Raw genomic sequence first — 14434 nt, 5'->3', positions numbered from 1 at the left:
GGCCATGGGCCTGTTTGCTGTTCACACTCTTCCTGTGTCCCGTGCAGTAGCCGGAAGCATGGGCAGCCTGCTTAGGTCTGCATCTCAGTTGAAGCATGCATAGATATTTCTGCATGAAATGAGTTTTTGGTTGGCTTGCTGCCCGAACGGCCCTAATGCGGTCAAGTGGCCCAAACCGACCTGACCTGGCGGCCACTTTTGCTGCTGCGGCATATTTTGACAGTAAATTGTAAATTGACCAACAAATGTGCATCCTTATGGGATGTATAGTAAATTTATTGCTGATCAAATTATATTACATTTTTGCGGCAATTAGAGCAGGCTTTGATGGCAAATTTTTCATTCCGGTGTCCTTTTCTCGTTATAATGATTGAAAATGGTCATAAATAAATACGAGAAATACGAGTATATTCATATGTTTCTTTGTAATGATTCTCGTGTGGGTTGGTTCTATTATTTATCCATATCTTTGCCGTAACACTCGTTTAACAGGCAAATTTCCACACTCCTTTGAATGGAGATTGACATGCGAGGCGGCCATTTCTGTGGGCGCACACTGGGCGGAATTCCCAAATAAGTGGCATAAAGTCGAACATTTTGTTGAATCAAATATTAATTATATTTCAATATATTGAAAGTAGAATCCCTATATATAAACGAGGGGGAACGTTGTGAGATGCTGGGGACTGTACGGTGAGGCTTGTAGCTGCTGTGAGGAGGCCTAGGGTTTTTGGGGTCCGCCGAAAATTAGGCACCGTCTAACGAGAGGCAAGACAAACTCTCTTTAACAGTCGGCAAAGAGGGCCTGGGATCAAAGAGTGGGTCAGAGCCAGGTCAGACTTCCTCGTCGAAAGGAGAGCGAGTTCGAAGTCGAAGTCGGACAAGATAAACGGCTATAAATAGATGGCATTGGACGCCATTGCGGGATTCCAAGCCTGGTCGACAGCATTGGATTTTGTTCTCCAAGTGTCCTCTATAGTGTCAGCCGTAGTTGAATATTCAAAGAAAGGAAAAAGAGAAAAACCATATAAATACAATAACTAGTGAAAAGTAGCCAGGAAGTGAGACGGTGATTAGTGAAACCTCTTCGATACACCCTTTCGACGGGTCACCCGTTTGGGTAAGTTGTGGAATAAAAAAAAAGACAGCCTAGCGAAAGAGTATAAAGGTGTTCTGTGGGTGCAAATTTCCATAGGTCTTAAATTGGAGGAGGCTCGTCTTCCACGACCGCCAGCTGAAATTCGTAGAAATTCGCCGGAGCTTTGGGTCGTCGCCTTGGAGCAGTTCGGCGAGCCAGAGAGGAGAGGCCAACTAGTGCCCGGCAGACGGCAGCCGCGTCGGCTTGTTCATCGCTCCGCGTATGCGTCCATACCCCGTGCGCATGGGAGGAGGCAAAGAAAAAAAAGTGTTCTTCAGTGGCGACAAATAGTGGCAGATCGAGTTAGAAAATTTCTCATAGAAGGCCAGCCCCGCCCAAAATAACAATAACAAAAAAAAAAAAGAATCAAATATAAGAAACAAATAACGGATCGTAGTCAGATGCTCTAAGCATCAATACCCGAGTTATTTTATTCTCCCTCTCATTTAGGCTTCTTTAGCTCTCTATCCCTATCTATCTCTCTCCACCTAACTTTGCGCTGCGGGCGAGCCCCCACATACCGGTGCCCGATAAGCGCCGCTAATCTGCACATAGGAATGCAAGACTGAGCGCAGAGGAATGTAGGGCGGCGTGAGGGACGGGAAGAAAAGAGACAGGCAATCACCGTTAAAATTAACTCGATCTGCCTGAGCCACTCGGTCGTCATCTCAATTTTTTTGTGTGTGCGAATTGTGTGTGTTCTTTTTTTATACTTTTCAGGGGCCCAAATCGGAAGCGCTTCGTCGATGGAGGTTCCTGTAAGTCGGTCAATTGAATAAATAAAATATGTGTATGAAAGTTCGAAAAATATATAAAAATATGAAAGTTCGCCACGGGAGCGCACCCAATTAGTGGGTTGAAAAGAGAGGGCATCAGAAAGTCACCTCTTGATTCTTTTCCCTACGCCTCTCGTACATTACACCTTCTCTTTTGGTGGATCGCTATGCCAGCAATTGCTCACATAAAATTTTCTTACATTTCTTTTCTTTTCACTCCTATTCAAATCATCTGTTCTCTCTCATATCTAGCCTAAGCTTCTTATTTATTTACAGTACTTTACGCAAATTATTTAAAATTAAGTCGTAGCCAATACTCGGGAAGGGCAAATGAGAACATTAAATTACTGGGGATCACTAATTTTAGTCATTAGAAATAAATAAACGTTTATAATGTCTGAGTAGAAGAAATAGTGTTTGATCTCCTGCAGCAAGCCCCTGTAGGTCTCGCATAATATAAGGGGTCTTGTAACAAATTATGTGGTATCGGGCACAGCAAGACCAAGGTAGGGTGGGCGAACATCACTCCTCATGAACAGCTGAGGAATTCTTTTCGTTGTCCGTTCACCAGTGCAGTTATTGTCTTTCGTTTTAGGTGTTGTGCTTTCCGTCCGGTTTCATATGGCTTATTGACACGCATTAAATGTAGAATAATAATAGGGTAGGCCTCAGCTTAGGAGCAAATAAACAAGAACACCACACTCGTGGCCGACGAGCCAGTAGCCGGAAAATTGACAGCGTGCCGCTTCAAGCTGAGAGGACCATCTCGCCTACATCGTGGTTGCACGTGACATTAATTATTATTTTTGGCGCCCAACGTGGGGCCTCACTGTTAGGTGGGAATTATTACAATTTGTACTTAGGGGTGTGGTTCACGAACAATGACCTAAAACAAACCTTCACTTTTAAAATTTTCCTTCCATCGACTGTTCGATGTCTTTATTGAAGACAAAGAAACGCAAATCATTTCCGCTTTCATTCAGTTCTCTTACGGATCTTTGGAACACCGATAGAAAACTAAGCCCCAGGGTATGTTTCCGGGCCACGATTCTAAGGGTTCTGAGTGAGTTTGACTTATTTCTGTACAAATAGCCTGATTGTCGTGATTAATAGGAATACTACTAGAATAGCTTTAAGAAGCTATCTGTTGTCCATGTCATTTCAGTCTGCGCTGTAAGTGCTACTCAACTTTATGCCTGAGGGACCAAGGGAAAACTGAACCGTCTTGGATTCACTGGTGATGCATTTAGCTTAAGTGCACTCCTGACCACGGATCATTTCATTAAGTGCCTCAGTTTGCTTTGTCTTATCTTTGTTTGGCAGTTTGGATCACTGCTTCTATAAGCGCTGTTGGACGCAGGTGCGCAGAATTTAGAATTACCACTGCCCACGGCCTAGGTGTTCTAACTTGCCAGAAAGTATTTTCCTCTTTAGCTGTACTTGGTGAAATAATTCGGACAATTAAGAGAGGCTCTGCAGGGAGCCAGGCTAGCTGGGAGATCAAACCATTAGAATTTTTTTGTAGTATTTTTTTATTTGAAACTGTTGAGTTGAAAGTTTTTTTGTTTAATTAATATTCAAATTTCATTTCACTTTTAAATTTCCTTATTACATATATATAAGAAAACATACATAACCTTTACGAGTTAAGCAGATAGTTTTTTTTGTAAACACCTATAAGAAGAAAGATGGGCTTGGATCGGTCTGATGATGAAGGGGCAAGCGCCTCAGCAATCTGTTGCAGGCTGTGCAAAGTCACAATGGCCCCCGAAGATGTTTATAGAACTCCTTGTCAGCATGAATTCCATAAAACATGCATGCGAACATACCTTAAGACACAAACAACCTGTCCAGTTTGCAATGCGGTTTGTAGTGCCCCAACGGCTGGTCAGCCTCCTCTGGTGCCTGGCAAGACTAGACAGCAGACAAAGTCAGTTCTCGCGGGAGGCAGTAAGCAATCCCAAGCAGGGTCGGAGGGTCAAGCGTCTATTTCAAGTCAAGCGTCTACTTCAAATCAAGCGGCTAGTTCAAATCAAGCGGATAATTCAAATCAAGTGTCTAGGGAGATCAGGGCGGCTATTAGGGGTATGCAGAATGAATTACTTATCCACCTGACGGAGAAGATGTCTCAAATGATAAGTACCACTGTAGAAGCTCGTCTAGCTTCTAATGCGCAAATTCCGCAGCCGTCAGTAGGGAGCCTGAATATGAACGCTTCTTTGGATCAATTGCTAGAAATTCCCGAGGGGAACCAGGGCGCAGTTTACACACCTCCACTCCGGACTTCGCTCTCTAGATCAGCAGCATCTGATTTAGCTCAGAGACCTGACAAGGTGGGTCATATAATGAATAATTGGAAGCTTCGCTTTTCGGGAGCCTCAGACTCCATAAGCGTGGATTCATTTATATACCGAGTAGAGGCCCTTACCCATCAAACGTTGGAAGGGAACTTTATGCTGTTGTGCAGCAATGCAAACACTCTGTTTGAAGGGAAAGCATCTGATTTTTATTGGAGGTATCACAAGACAGCTGGCTCAGTGCGGGGGATGGATCTGTGTGAAGCGTTGAGGAAGCAGTTCAGAGATTCCCGGACGGACGTAGACATTAGACAGATGATTCGCGATAGGAAACAAAGAGAAAAAGAGACTTTCGAGGTATTTTTTTACGCAATCCAAAAGCTCACTGACAGGTTAGAGCAGCCTCTTTCTCATAAAACTTTGGTCGAGATCGTTCGCCGAAACTTGCGGCCGGAAATACAACATGAAATCCTGAATCAAAAAATAGACTCAATAGAAGCACTACGGGATATATGTCGGAGGCGAGAATGTTTTATGGAAGAGGTGCGTCGGACTCATGGCTATCAAAAACCTGCTCCATTTCGAAAGCAAATCTCGGAGCTAGTGGACGAAGCCTTGGGAGAGGATGCGGAAGAATTCTCGGAATCGGAGTTTGGGGAGGAGATAGCAGCTTTATCCTTGGTGTGTTGGAATTGTCGAAAAGAAGGGCACCGTTACCACGACTGCGTAGCTAAACGGAAAATATTCTGCTTTGGCTGCGGAGCGCCAAACACGTATAAGCCATCTTGCAAAAAATGTCAAAAAAACACCAAGGAGAACACGGCAGAGTCTCGTCGGCTGACCAGTGTTCCGCAAAGGGGGTCGGCGAAACAGGACTAGATGTAGCAAGTGGCGAAACGCAAGGAGAGCCTTCTCGGGATTTTGGGGAGGCGGAACCACCGATAGTGGGATGGCATATGAAGTTGATAGAGGGTAAGAAGTTAGAACCTCCAGTGGAAATTGTTAAGTCAAGGAGACTAACTAGAAATGCACGTAGGATCAAGGCCCATTTTAATTCTCTCAAATGTATTAATGAGGTAAGGAAAAAGGAGGGAGATAAGAGGCCTTATGCCGAAGTCAAGTTACTGGATAGAACCGTAGTAGGATTGCTAGATACCGGCGCCGGAATGAGTTGCGTGGGTGGTCAATTGGCAAAGGAGGTAGTATGCAGTAAGAAACCATTTAAATTGGTGTCGTCCAATGCTTTTACGGCTGATGGAAAGAAGCATCAAATAGTAGGAAAGTTAACAACTAAGATAGAGTACCGTGGGGAGTCTAAAAACATAGAGCTATTCATAATTCCTAATTTAAGTCAAGATTTATATTTAGGTATTGATTTTTGGTCCCTTTTTGAATTATTACCGTCCGAATGGAAGATTTCCGAAATTTGCGAGAGTTCTGATGTTCATACACTTACGTCTGCTCAGGAGGCGGCGTTAAACCAGGTTATTTCCCTATTTCCATCCTTCGCTGTGTCGGGTCTGGGAAGAACAGATATGCTTTGTCATACCATCGATGTGGGGGATGCGAAGCCCGTAAAGCAGAGACATTTCTCAGTCTCACCGGCTGTTGAGAAATTGCTGTACGGGGAAGTTGATAGGATGCTGAGATTAGGGGTGATTGAGGAGTCAGGAAGCGCTTGGTCTTCTCCGGTGGTACTGGTCCAAAAGCCTGGGAAAGCTCGTCTTTGTCTGGACAGTCGAAAAGTAAACGCGGTGACAGAAAAAGATGCGTACCCGTTGCCCCAGATTGATGGCATCTTGAGTAGATTGCCCAAGGCAGAATATGTAACTAGCCTGGACTTGAAAGATGCATTTTGGCAAATACCTTTGGAGGTGGCGTCGAGAGACAAGACTGCGTTCACCATACCAGGGAGGCCGTTGTACCAATACAAGGTCATGCCGTTTGGTTTATGCAACGCCTCACAAACCATGTCCAGACTCATGGATAAGGTAATACCCGCCGCTCTCCGAAATCAAGTTTTTGTCTACTTAGATGACCTGCTGGTCATTTCAGACACATTTCCCTCGCATCTTGAGGTACTGCGTTCGGTGGCAGAACACATTCGTCACGCAGGGCTGACCATAAATATAGAGAAGAGCAGATTCTGTAGGAGATCCGTAAAATATCTAGGTCACGTAATTGGCGAAGGCGGCATTAAAACAGACCCGGAAAAGATTTCCGCCATTACTAAGTTTCCGCTCCCAAGAACTCTCCGAGCCCTAAGGAGCTTCCTTGGAATGGCCGGGTGGTATAGGAAATTTATACATGATTTTGCTTCACTATCCGCCCCTCTAACAGACTTGCTAAAACAAAAAAAAAAATTCGTCATGTCCCAGGATGGAATAGAGGCCTTTGAAAAATTGAAAGAAACGCTGTGCAAGGCGCCAGTTTTAAGAAGTCCTGACTTTGGAAAGCCCTTCTATATACATTGCGACGCGAGCAATACGGGAGTAGGGGGGGTACTAGTCCAAAAGACGGAAGAAGGGGATGAGATGCCGATAGCTTTCGTGTCTAAAAAGCTGAATAAAGCCCAGCGCAATTATACAGTGACCGAGCTAGAGTGCCTGGCGGCCTTAGTGTGCATTAAAAAGTTCAGAGCTTATGTCGAAGGTCATCAATTCACCGTGATAACGGATCATGCCTCACTGAAGTGGTTGATGTCCCAAAATGATCTGCACTCGAGGTTAGCTCGATGGGCACTAAAATTGCAAGGTTTCCGATTTAGCATCGAGCACCGAAGGGGAACCCAGAACATAGTCCCAGATGCATTGTCAAGGGTTCACCAGGATGAGATCGCAGCAATAGACAAGAGTAATGGGCTCCTGGTGGATCTAGATTCTCCTCACTTCAGAGCGGTAGGGTATCTTGAATTGGTGCAGCGGGTAAAGAGCAACCAGGAACGATTGCCAGACGTAAAAGTGGTCGACAACTTAGTTTACCGGAGAGCTGAGCATGCGAATGGCGACTTACTTCATGACTCGTTTGCTTGGAAATTATGGGTGCCTAAGGAATTGATCGGCGAGATCTTAAAACAGTCACATGATGATCCGTTAGCCTCGCATGGGGGTATTCACAAGACCTTGGAGCGCGTCCGTAGGTACTACTTTTGGCCAGGATTGGTTAACGATGTCAAAGCTTATGTGAACAATTGCAGTGAGTGTAAGACCACAAAGGCGCCAAACTTTACCTTGCGGCCACCCATGGGAAAGCCGGCCGAATCACAAAGATTCTTTCAGCGACTATACATTGATTTTCTTGGTCCATATCCTAGGTCACGAAGTGGTCACGTCGCTATTTTTATCGTGTTAGACCATTATTCTAAATTTGTTTTCCTCAAAGCCGTTAAGAAGCTGACAGCTGATGTAATTATCAAATACTTGCGGGAGGATCTCTTTCATACTTTCGGGGTGCCCGAAACCATAGTGTCCGACAATGGATCCCAATTCAGGGCTGAAAAATTCCAAAGCCTTTTAAAAAGCCACCGTATCTCACATACCTTGACAGCGGTACACGCGCCACAGGCAAATGCCTCCGAGAGAGTCAATCGCTCAGTGATTGCCGCCATCAGAGCGTATGTGCGTCCGGATCAAAAAGATTGGGACGAGAATTTAAGCAGCATTTGTTGCGCGCTGAGATCGTCCATCCACTCGGGAGTAGGCGCTACGCCATACTACATGGTGTTTGGTCAGCAGATGATCACTTCTGGTGGCACTTACTCTCTGCTGAGATCACTAGAGATGTTGGAAGACAGGGCGGCAGCTTTTACAAGAGAGGATTCCTTGGAGTTGGTCAGGAAGAAAGCACGTGAAGTAATGGATAAGCAAAATGCACGTAATGAAAAGCAGTATAATCTAAGATCAAGAGAGATAGTATACCAGGTTGGGCAGGAAGTTTATAGAAGGAATTTTAAACAAAGCAACTTCCAAGCTGGATACAACGCTAAGCTTGGGCACGCCTTCGTAAAGGCTAGAGTTCGGAGAAAGCTAGGAAATTCGCTTTATGAGTTGGAAGATTTGCAGGGCCGAAGCATTGGGAAATACCACGGGAAAGATATCCGCCAATAACAGCTACAAGCGGTTCATCCTTGTGAGCCTTCTGCACCCCAAGTCTGATCTTGGCAGGGGGGAGTTGTACGGTGAGGCTTGTAGCTGCTGTGAGGAGGCCTAGGGTTTTTGGGGTCCGCCGAAAATTAGGCACCGTCTAACGAGAGGCAAGACAAACTCTCTTTAACAGTCGGCAAAGAGGGCCTGGGATCAAAGAGTGGGTCAGAGCCAGGTCAGACTTCCTCGTCGAAAGGAGAGCGAGTTCGAAGTCGAAGTCGGACAAGATAAACGGCTATAAATAGATGGCATTGGACGCCATTGCGGGATTCCAAGCCTGGTCGACAGCATTGGATTTTGTTCTCCAAGTGTCCTCTATAGTGTCAGCCGTAGTTGAATATTCAAAGAAAGGAAAAAGAGAAAAACCATATAAATACAATAACTAGTGAAAAGTAGCCAGGAAGTGAGACGGTGATTAGTGAAACCTCTTCGATACACCCTTTCGACGGGTCACCCGTTTGGGTAAGTTGTGGAATAAAAAAAAAGACAGCCTAGCGAAAGAGTATAAAGGTGTTCTGTGGGTGCAAATTTCCATAGGTCTTAAATTGGAGGAGGCTCGTCTTCCACGACCGCCAGCTGAAATTCGTAGAAATTCGCCGGAGCTTTGGGTCGTCGCCTTGGAGCAGTTCGGCGAGCCAGAGAGGAGAGGCCAACTAGTGCCCGGCAGACGGCAGCCGCGTCGGCTTGTTCATCGCTCCGCGTATGCGTCCATACCCCGTGCGCATGGGAGGAGGCAAAGAAAAAAAAGTGTTCTTCAGTGGCGACAAATAGTGGCAGATCGAGTTAGAAAATTTCTCATAGAAGGCCAGCCCCGCCCAAAATAACAATAACAAAAAAAAAAAAAGAATCAAATATAAGAAACAAATAACGGATCGTAGTCAGATGCTCTAAGCATCAATACCCGAGTTATTTTATTCTCCCTCTCATTTAGGCTTCTTTAGCTCTCTATCCCTATCTATCTCTCTCCACCTAACTTTGCGCTGCGGGCGAGCCCCCACATACCGGTGCCCGATAAGCGCCGCTAATCTGCACATAGGAATGCAAGACTGAGCGCAGAGGAATGTAGGGCGGCGTGAGGGACGGGAAGAAAAGAGACAGGCAATCACCGTTAAAATTAACTCGATCTGCCTGAGCCACTCGGTCGTCATCTCAATTTTTTTGTGTGTGCGAATTGTGTGTGTTCTTTTTTTATACTTTTCAGGGGCCCAAATCGGAAGCGCTTCGTCGATGGAGGTTCCTGTAAGTCGGTCAATTGAATAAATAAAATATGTATATGAAAGTTCGAAAAATATATAAAAATATGAAAGTTCGCCACGGGAGCGCACCCAATTAGTGGGTTGAAAAGAGAGGGCATCAGAAAGTCACCTCTTGATTCTTTTCCCTACGCCTCTCGTACATTACACCTTCTCTTTTGGTGGATCGCTATGCCAGCAATTGCTCACATAAAATTTTCTTACATATCTTTTCTTTTCACTCCTATTCAAATCATCTGTTCTCTCTCATATCTAGCCTAAGCTTCTTATTTATTTACAGTACTTTACGCAAATTATTTAAAATTAAGTCGTAGCCAATACTCGGGAAGGGCAAATGAGAACATTAAATTACTGGGGATCACTAATTTTAGTCATTAGAAATAAATAAACGTTTATAATGTCTGAGTAGAAGAAATAGTGTTTGATCTCCTGCAGCAAGCCCCTGTAGGTCTCGCATAATATAAGGGGTCTTGTAACAAATTATGTGGTATCGGGCACAGCAAGACCAAGGTAGGGTGGGCGAACATCACTCCTCATGAACAGCTGAGGAATTCTTTTCGTTGTCCGTTCACCAGTGCAGTTATTGTCTTTCGTTTTAGGTGTTGTGCTTTCCGTCCGGTTTCATATGGCTTATTGACACGCATTAAATGTAGAATAATAATAGGGTAGGCCTCAGCTTAGGAGAAAATAAACAAGAACACCACACTCGTGGCCGACGAGCCAGTAGCCGGAAAATTGACAGCGTGCCGCTTCAAGCTGAGAGGACCATCTCGCCTACATCGTGGTTGCACGTGACAGGACGCCGCAACTCTACATTTATACCCGATACTTAGTCAGTATGGCTCTCCTCCGGCAGACGCCGCGAATGTTAAACGACACGACAAGGAGTGCGTGCGAGAGAGACAGAAAATCAGTCTGAGCGTGACGTCGGGCGCTGCGTAGCCACTGCAAATTGATTTGTTCCTTTTGGCTATAAAAATTATCTGATCTGATCCAGAATCAGCAATCTGATAGATATGGTCGTTATCTATGATTCTGCGTTTTTAGTTTTCTCGAATCTGCAATATTGTGGATGCAACAGATTTTCGTCCTTTGTGGGGCGGAAGGGCGTGGGGCGAAATTTAAAGATACACGTTTTATAGTAAGATCTAACAGGAGTGCGGATACCAAATTTGGTTACTCTAGCTTCAATAGTCTCTGAGATTTGAATTGAATATCCCCAGATTTTTGTCCTTTGCGGGGGCGGAAGGGGGTGTGGCGAAATTTTGAAACAAACTCGTCTCGGTCCGATATATTAGGAGTGTGGATACCAAATTTGGTTGCTCTAGCTTTTGTAGTCTCTGAGATCTAGGCGCTAATGTTTTACTCTAAGCAAAGCCGCCTATGCTACGTGTGTGTTAGAGACAGGGCGAGAAAAAATGAAATTGTTTTCTTGATGCTGGCTATAATAATAATACGATCCAATTTAGATTCCGCAGTCTTAAAGATATGGTCATTCTCTACAATTCTACGTTTTTGGTTTTCTCATATCTTTAAAATTGTGGATGCCACAGATTTTCGACCTTTGTGGGGGCGGAAGTGGGCGGGGCGAAGTTTTGAAATATTTTTGTAGCAGTGGCATATCACAGAAGTCTGGATCTTAAACATCGTTGCTCTAGCTCTTATAGTCTTTGAGCACTAGGCGCTGAAGGGGACGGACAGACGGACAGACGGACGGACGGACAGACAGACAGGGCTCAATCCACTCGGCTATTGATGCTGATCAAGAATATATATACTTTATGGCGTCGGAAACGATTCCTTCTGGACGTTACACACATCCACTTTTACCACAAATCTAATATACCCCAATCCTCATTTTGAGTATCGGGTATAAAAAACGAGGGGGAACGTTGTGAGTTGCTGCGGACACCGCAACTCTACAGTTACACCCGCTACTAAGTCAGTATGGCTCTCCTCCGGCAGACGCTGCTAATATTAAACGACACGACAAAGAGTGCGTGCGAAAGAGACAGAAAATCAGTCTGAGCGTGACGTCGGGCGCTGCGTAGCCAGTGCAAATTGATTTGTTCCTTTTGGCTATAAAAATGATCTGATCTGATCCAGATTCAGCAATCTGATATATATGATCATTATCTATGATTCTGCGTTTTTAGTGTTCTCGTATTCTCAATATTGTGGATGCAACAGATTTTCGTTCTTTGTGGTGGCGGAAGGGGGTGGGGCGAAAATTTGAGATAAACGTTTTATAGTGAGATCTAACAGGAGTGCGGATACTAAATTTGGTTACTCTAGCGTTAATAGTCTTTGAGATTTGTGAATATCCCCAGATTTTCGTCCTTTGCGGGGTCGGAAGGGGGTGTGGCTGATAATACGATATAATTCAGATTCCGCAGTCTTAAAGATATGGTCATTCTCTACAATTCTACGTTTTTGGTTTTCTCATATCTTTAAAATTGTGGATGCCACAGATTTTCGTCCTTTGTGGGGGCGGAAGGGGGCGGGGCGAAGTTTTGAAATATTTTTGTAGCAGTGACATATCACAGAAGTCTGGATCCAAAACATCGTTGCTCTAGCTCTTATAGTCTTTGAGCACTAGGCGCTGAAGGGGACGGACAGACGGACAGACGGACGGACGGACAGACAGACAGGGCTCAATCGACTCGGCTATTGATGCTGATCAAGAATATATATACTTTATGGGGTCGGAAACGATTCCTTCTGGACGTTACACACATCCACTTTTACCACAAATCTAATATACCCCAATACTCATGTTGAGTATCGGGTATAAAAAACGAGGGGGAACGTTGTGAGTTGCTGCGGACACCGCAACTCTACAGTTATACCCGATACTAAGTCAGTATGGCTCTCCTCCGGCAGACGCTGCTAATATTAAACGACACGACAAAGAGTGCGTGCGAGAGAGACAGAAAATCAGTCTGAGCGTGGCGTCGGGCGCTGCGTAGCCAGTGCAAATTGATTTGTTCCTTTTGGCTATAAAAATGATCTGATCTGGTCCAGATTCAGCAATCTGATAGATATGGTCGTTATCTATGATTCTGCGTTTTTAGTTTTCTCGAATGTGCAATATTGTGGATGCAACAGGTTTTCGTCCTTTGTGTGGGGGGAAGGGGGTGGGGCGAAATTCAGAGATATACGTTTTATAGTGAAATCTAACAGAAGTGCGGATACCAAATTTGGTTACTCTAGCCTTAATAGTCTCTGAGATTTGTGGATGCCCCAGATTTTCGTCCTTTGCGGGGGCGGAAGGGGGTGTGGCGAAATTTGGACACGAAACGGTCAAGGTCCGATATCACAGGAGTGTGGATAACAAATTTGGTTGCTCTGGCTCTTACAGGTTCTGAGTTCCTTGAACTCATATTTTGCAATTGACAAAACCGACCATGAAACCTGTGTGTTAGAGAGAGACAGAGCGAGAAAGAATGAAATTGTTTTCTTGATTCTGGCTAAAATCATTATACGATCTGGTTCAGATTTTGCACTGTAGAAGATATGGCCATCCTCACCGATTCTGCGTTTTTGGTTTTATCGTATCTTTAAAAATGTGGATGCCACAGATTTTCGTTCTTTGTGGGGGCGGAAGTGGGCGGGGCGAAGTTTTGAAATATTTTTGTAGCAGTGACATATCACAGAAGTCTGGATACAAAACATCGGTGCTCTAGCTCTTATAGTCTTTGAGCACTAGGCGCTGAAGGGGACGGACAGACGGACGGACGGACAGACGGACAGACGGACAGACAGACATGGCTCAATCGACTCGGCTATTGATGCTGATCAAGAATATATATACTTTATGGGGTCGGAAACGATTCCTTCTGGACGTTACACACATCCACTTTTACCACAAATCTAATATACCCCAATACTCATTTTGAGTATCGGGTATAAAAATATTGTGAAATATGGATTTTAAAGGCCCTGGTATGTAGATTGAATAACAAAAAACATTTTGTGTTAAAATGTGTTATATGTTATATATGTTAATTGCTTTGTATTGTCAAAAAAAAAAGAAAACCAAACCAATGTGATCGTCTTGTGTGGAGTAAAAACTAACCTTCTGCGTGTTTGTGCGTTATGTAATGTATGTTAAAATAAAGTAGAAAGTGTGTATTAAAAGTAAGTAATAATCCGGTTTGCGGCTTTTTGCGGCTCTTGCGCTCTTTTGAACTTCGACAACGGCCGCAACTCTACCGCCCTTGCAAACTGGATAGTTGGTCAATTGACGGAATGTTCACTAACCAATGAAAACTGTAGTGGACAACGGTTAGTAGGACTGATGTTTTCCTCAGAGGTCGACCAGCACGCTATCATTCCGGCTACTGTCTCGTCGGCAAAAGGGTGGTGTTCTTTTTATTTGTCTATTCTGAGACCTACGATATTTGTTTTTATATTAAAAGAGCGTGCAAGAAACTTAACGACATGTACAAGTACAATTCCAGAACCGGAGAGAAACAAAACTTTTGGCCATTAGACTTCACTTACACATATGCACACGCACGCGACACGAACGGATCAAAAGTCGTCCTCAGCTGGAATAAAGGACCACGCCCACCCTTCCTTGGTCATAATCTGCCATCTTCCCCTATTCTTTATGACCCCTTTTCTTTAGGGCTCGCTACTACAGGGGCTGGGTATCGGAAATCAAGATCAACGTTTAAGGAGACATTATAAGTTTATTCATTAATAGCTAAAATTTAAATACATTACTAGCACTTAGTTTACCCTCACCAAATATTTTCAATTTCCCTTAACTTAACTCCCCTGCGCTTAAACTTGGTTTTATTTTTATACCCGATACTCAAAA

At 44.3% G+C, this 14434-nt stretch overlaps 1 long non-coding RNA gene across 3 annotated transcripts; it reads left to right on the top strand.

Moving 5' to 3' along the window:
* The first annotated feature begins 685 nt into the window (after positions 1 to 685).
* On the top strand, positions 686 to 3063 carry LOC117189436. 3 transcript variants are annotated; one of them, XR_004473406.1, is made up of 4 exons: positions 686 to 1120; positions 1196 to 1440; positions 1859 to 1896; positions 2510 to 3063. It is a non-coding gene; the product is annotated as an uncharacterized LOC117189436 (long non-coding RNA). The 3 variants fall into 3 exon arrangements; XR_004473405.1 differs by having other exon boundaries at positions 1196 to 1719; XR_004473407.1 differs by lacking the exon at positions 1859 to 1896.
* Positions 3064 to 14434: the final 11371 nt, after the last annotated feature.

This window comes from Drosophila miranda (genome assembly GCF_003369915.1).
Source record: "Drosophila miranda strain MSH22 chromosome Y unlocalized genomic scaffold, D.miranda_PacBio2.1 Contig_Y1_pilon, whole genome shotgun sequence".
In the NCBI taxonomy this organism is placed as follows: domain Eukaryota; kingdom Metazoa; phylum Arthropoda; class Insecta; order Diptera; family Drosophilidae; genus Drosophila; species Drosophila miranda.
The sequence above is the reverse complement of the archived record's forward strand: the minus strand, read 5'-3'. Positions and strand labels throughout refer to the sequence as shown.